Raw genomic sequence first — 6,334 nt, 5'->3', positions numbered from 1 at the left:
TTTTTTTTTTTTGTTTTATTGAGACAGGGTTTCTCTGTGTAGCCCTGGCTGTCCTGGAACTCACTCTGTAGACCAGGCTGGCCTCGAACTCAGAAATCCGCCTGCCTCTGTCTCCCAAGTGCTGGAATTAAAGGCATGCACCACCCCTGCCCGGCTCAGAGTTTTCAAAGAAGAAATAAAATGCCCACGAAATATCTCAAAAAGTGTTCATCATCCTTAGGAATGAGGAAAATGCAAATTAAAACAACTTTGAGATTCGATCTTTTAATCCAGACAGAATGACTAAGATCAAGAAAATAATTGACAACAAGAATTGGTGAGGATGTGGGGGAAGGGGAACCCCATTCATTGTAGGTGGGATTGCAAATTGGTGCAGCCACTATGCAAATCACAGAGAATTCTTGAGAAGCTAAAAATGAGTCTACCATATGAGGCAGCTAATAGCATACGCCTGAAGGACTTGGTATCCTGTTCCACAGATACGGGCTGGTATCGTTCATTGTCCGCTCCAATCATAATAACTAGGGAATGGGAACAACTGAAATGCATTCAACTGCTGGGTGGATAATGAATATGCGCTACGAATACACTATGGACCGCTACTCAGCTGCAAAGGAAAAAGGAATCATCCATTTTGTAGGCGAATGGAGGGACCTAGAAAATAGTATACCAAATGAAGGAACCCAGACCCAGAAAGCTAAAGGACACATTTTCTTTCTCATTGTAGTTCCTAGCTCCAAACCTTCAGGTGCGGGTGTATAACCTGGTGTAACCTGGTGAGACCATGGGAGAGCAGGGGAGGGAGCGTTAGAGAGGACATGGGTGGCGTGAAGGGAGAAATGGGGAAATGGGAAGGGGATGCTTGAAAAAGGACAGGGAGGAGAGGGATGTTCTGGAACACCACAGGGATCATACGATTGTACATGCACCTAAATTTACATATAATAAATGTATGTGTAGTTGAAGTTATTAAATCTAATTTTAAAAGTTATTTTGTACAGACCTAAAATTATACATAACAAATACATTTGTGTGTGTGTGTGTGTGTGTGTGTGTGTAATAAAGAAGTTATATCACTTGAGTGATAATGTCCCCCTGCCAAGAATTATAAACAAAACCCCTGGTGCCAGGGATGAAAAATCTTTTGAGTTGTTGCTTAGGAAACTTCAAAATATTCCCCAAACAACACAGCTGTTATTGTTGCCCTTGGTTGCCTTCAAGAACTCCTTTTTTGTTTTGTTTTGTTTTGTTTTGTTTTGTTTTGTTTTGTTTTTCGAGACAGGGTTTCTCTGTGTAGCCCTGGCTGTCCTGGAACTCACTCTGTAGACCAGGATAGCCTCAAACTCAGAAATCTGCCTGCCTCTGCCTCCCAAGTGCTGGGATTAAAGGCATGCGCCACTACTGCCCGGCTAAGAACTCCTTATTGTGACATTATTTTACATTTTTTGTTTTTGTGTACCGTGTGTGTGGGTGCCCACTGAGGCCAGAAGATATCAGGTCCCCTGGAACTGATGCTACAGGAGATTGTGAGTCACCCAATGTAGGTGCTGGGAACAACTTAGATCACCTAGAAGAGCAGTAAATGCTCTTAACCTCTGAGTCATCTCTCCAGCCCCACTGAGCCTATTTTTGATGTTCTTTCTTTTGATAACATTTTCTCACACTAAACAATATACTTTATTATCTAATGACTCATTGTACAAGTTCACAAATGCTGCTTTCATTTTGAAGGAGAAAAGTCCTTGTTTATAACAGACATAACTGCAATGCACTTCAGGATGCTAACATTATATAAACAAGTTGTTCCGGCAGCAACATTGAATTGAAAATCTTCAGTGTTCTACTTAAATTATCTTGATTTTGATTCCAAGATCAAAAGCATATTGTTATAAATAGATTTGGTTCTGATGTGAGACAACTTCTCAGAATCTGAAAATATTCTTTAACATGGCCTTTGAGAAGAAATAAAATATAAACACAAAGAAAGGAAATACTTTATGTTCTTGGTTCTTATGAAGGGACTAAAGAACTTTTCTCCACTCTTCGTGTGTGTGTGTGTGTGTGTGTGTGTGTATGTGTTTGTGTGTGTGTGTGTTTGGTATACATATGCATGTGGGTGCATATATGTACATGTATGTGATAGGTACACCAGAAGATGATATACACATTTGCCTCAGTTGTTCTCCATCTATTTTTTGAGACTGGGTCTCTCCTTGGAATTTAGCTCAGCTAGGCTCTGAGGTTCTAAGGACTTGCCCATCTCTTCCTCCCCAGTGCAGGGAGCACAGGCATTCAATCTTACAGGTTTTAGGATCTAAATTCAAGTACTTATGCTTGATCAGCATTTCACCAACTAAACCTTCTCCTTGGGAAGTTTTTTTTTCTTTAATATATAATTCATAAGATCACTCTGTAGTCCAGGCTGGCTTCAAACTCATGGCAGTCCTCCTGTCTCAACCTCTGGAGTGCTGGGGTTGAAAATAATTATTTCTTCATTTGGAAATTTGATTGCTAGCCAGGCGGTGGTGGTGCACGCCTTTAATCCCAGCACTTGGGAGGCAGAGGCAGGTGGATTTCTGAGTTCAAGGCCAGCCTGGTCTACAGAGTGAGTTCCAGGACAGCCAGAACTACACAGAGAAACCCTGTCTTGAAAAATCAAAAAAAAAAAAAAAAAAAAAAGGAAATTTGATTGCTGTTTAGATAAAATCTCAGTGACTTAGTTATACTTTCTTCATTTCTTCTAAAATTATGTCAGGTTGCACAATCTCATGATAAAGATCTCTTACGTTTTATTTTTTAAACAAACGTTATTATATAAAAAAAATTCTTGCAAATAAATACATCACATACTGAAATTAACCAGACCGAAAGTCTGGAAAACTAAGTGGACTTATACAGTTCGAATTGGCAGTCAAAATGGACTCTCTGAAGCTTCACATTAAACTTTACACTTTCAGTATTAAGTATAGTGTATGCATTCACCTACAACCCAAACCAAAAAATCCATGACAGAATGAGAACTGGAAAAGTCGCTTTATGTCTTCTTTCCTAGCACATGCCAGTTTCCTGCATTCAGCTTTCTTCCCTGAAAAAAAAAAGTTTATCTACATTTTCCTTTAGAGCTAAGAAGTGTAAACAAAACAAAAACTGTGGTAGAGAGACAGATAGACTGTGTCTCAGCAGGCTGAGACTGCTTTGTTGGAACTTTGAGAGCCTTTCTGCAGGATGAAAGCTGAGCACATTCAGATAGGCCAGGACACACACACACATAGACACACTCACAAACACACACACATACAAACACACACACACAGACACACATGCACTCACACTGATAGCAAGAAGTTACAGCTAAATTTTGGTGGTTTGACTGGGAGCAAGGTGGGTTCTATTTAGTTCCCCAGGCATGTTGCTTCTGAGATGGAGTGGAACTGTCAAGATTGGCTATTCTCCCTGGCTAGGGGCTGTTGCCCAGTACAGCCTGACTGTGTTCCTCATGACCTGAGACTGTCATCCAACAAGGTAGTATTCCACTTTTTATGTATACCAAATTTTCATTTCTCATTCATCTATCGATAGACAACTGGGTTGATTCCAATTCTTTGCTGTAACAATTAACGTATAAATAAATATGGGATGCAAACATGTCTATGGTAAGATACAGCATTCTCTGGGTATATGCCCAGGAGGGAAATTGGTGGGTCATACAGTAATTCTATTTTTAATTTTTTTGAGAAATCTCCAAGCTGACTTCTACAATGGCTGTCTTAATTTGCATCTCCACCAACAGTGAACAAAGGTTCTTCTCTCTCTACATCCTCTCAAACATTTGTTGTCAGATTGGTTGATGGTGGCCATTCTGGGTTGAGGCACCATCTCAAAGTAGTTTTAATTTGCATTTCCCTGATCACTAGGTCAATGGAACACTTTTAAAAATAGTTATTGGTTGAGTTTGTTTCTTTTTATTTTTAACTTGCCTATTTGTTGACTAGCAGTTTTGTTTCCTTGGTATTTAATTTCTGCCTTTCTCCGTAAATTCTGGGTGAAGCGTAGCTGGTACAGATGTTCTCCCATGTTGTGGGCTGTCTGTGCTCTGCTGACCACTGCCTTGGCTGAGCCGAAACTTGATTTTCATGTCGACCCATGTGCGGATGCTTGGGGCTAGTTCCTGTACTCTTGGTCCTCCATTAAGAAGGTTCTATATTCCCTACTAACTTGAAGGGTGTTCTCTGTGTTTTCTTCTATAAGTTTCAGTGTTTTGTGTTTTAAATTAGGCCTTTGATCCATCTTGAATTGTTTTTTGTACAGGTGAAAGATAACGTGTACGGAGAACCCCAGCTGTGACAGCACCGTTTGTTGAATGGGCTATCTTCTATCCGGTGCACATTGCTGCCTTATTCGTCAGAAATAAAGTGGGCATGGCTTTGCAGTCTTATTTCCAGGTCCTCTATTCTGTCCCATTGTCCTGTCTGTCTGATCTTACATCAGTACCAGTCTGTCTCTGTCACTATAGCGCTACAGTACAATTTGAGGCTAGGTATTGTGACACTTCTAGTATTTTTCTTATGCCTCAGTATTGCTTTGGTTATATGTGGTCTTTTGTGATTCCGTATGAACTCTTGCATTAATCTTTCTAAACCTGTGGAGAAAATATGGAAATTAAAGGGCTTTTTACAATGTAGTCTATTTTTCCCATTTTACCTTTTACTGCTCTTAAAACCTGTAGTCCATAAACACTATAACTAAACTTTGAAAACATTTTTAAATCATTTAATCCATACAGCTATTTGTCTGAATGTATGTCTGCGCACCAAATGAATGCTTGGTGCCGCTGGAGCTTAGAAGAGGGCAATGGTCCATGTAGAACTGGTGTTACAGCTGGTTGTAAACTGCTATGTGGGTACTGGGGATTGAACTAGGGTCCTCTGGAAGAGCAGCTAGTGCTCTTAACCTCTGAGCCATCTCTCCAGCCCATTAATTAACATTGCTTTTTGTTTTGTAGCCAGCTTTACAGAAGAAAGCTTTTTAGTTTTACCTTTTACTGCTGGGGATATAGCCATTTCCAAACAGTTGGAAGAATGTGTTGCATGTCCAAGGCTCCAAGTTTTATCCTTGGCACTGGATAAATCAGGGGTGATGGCATACACTTGGAATCCTAACACGTGTGAGGTAGAGGCAGGAGGACCAGAGGTTCAACGTCACCCTCAGCTACACGGTTGGTTTGAAGCCAGCCTGGGCTTATTTTCCTTTGTCTTTTTTTTTTTTTAATCACATGTGCCAGCCTGAATTAGTCCTGTGTCTAACTTTCTTCTACCCCACCCACTCCTATCTGAAAGAGGAGGCACCCTGAGGCTGTTCTGGATGGGACTGACAAGGCTACAGAGCATGGAGGATGTGCTCTATCTTCCTGACCAGCTTTTACAGTCTCATGAGAAGAGGTTTGCATTCTTTGTACACAGGCCCTTCCTGAGCTTGCTGGCCAGCAGCTGTTCAGCCCCCTCTTCACTGATGTGTACGCCGGTTCCTTGACTTGCACAGGATGAGCCCTCCATCTCTGGTCTTCTGCCTGGACTGCAGCTCAAAGTCTTACTAGCTACAGTCTTGTGCTGGGTTTCCAGGCTCTTACTTTTTATACACTCTAAAATGGATTAAATGTAACAGCATCTTTTATTCGCCTAATGTAATTGTTGTCTACTTCCTTCTGCTAATCTAGGCCTAGTCCTGGAAGCTTCTAGCCTCCCTACAATCTAATCTAGGCCTAGAATGTCTTCAGCCTCTGAAACTCCTCTCCAAGCTGACTGATTCAATCTCATTTCTCTTGGTTCCTTTTGATTGCTCTGCTTGGCCTCATAACTAACCTTGGCAGTATGTTCTAATCTTCTGGTTCCTTCTCATTCTCTGGCTTTCTGTCTTCACCTGTGCCTAACATGCTCTCTCTCTGCAACTTGTCTCTGTAAAACTGCCTCTCCTCTGTCTCTGCACTGGCCCTTAAGTAGCTTCCGTTTCCTCTCCTTGTTGGGCATATCCTATTCTATCAAATCTTTCTCTGATCTGTCACTATGACCTTCTACTAACTTTACCTTCATCGTTTGGGTTAAAGGTGTGTGCTAAGGGTGTGTCTGTATTCCAATCAGAGTAGCCAAGTTGTTGGATTAAAATCCTTCTACAATGCCCCAGAACTACTTGTAATTATTGATAGTCTCAGGAAGGGACAGAGTCTAGCCTCTTGTGGACCAGGGGCAGCAGTGCCTCTGTGATGTAGGTCACCTTCATCCTGGGTTCTGTGGCAAGATCGTCTGGGATGCTGACTGTTCTTGTATCCATCAAGAACATG

Source organism: Grammomys surdaster, unplaced genomic scaffold (assembly GCF_004785775.1).
Source record: "Grammomys surdaster isolate TR1022 unplaced genomic scaffold, NIH_TR_1.0 98, whole genome shotgun sequence".
NCBI lineage: Eukaryota > Metazoa > Chordata > Mammalia > Rodentia > Muridae > Grammomys > Grammomys surdaster.
Note: the sequence above shows the minus strand (reverse complement) of the source record.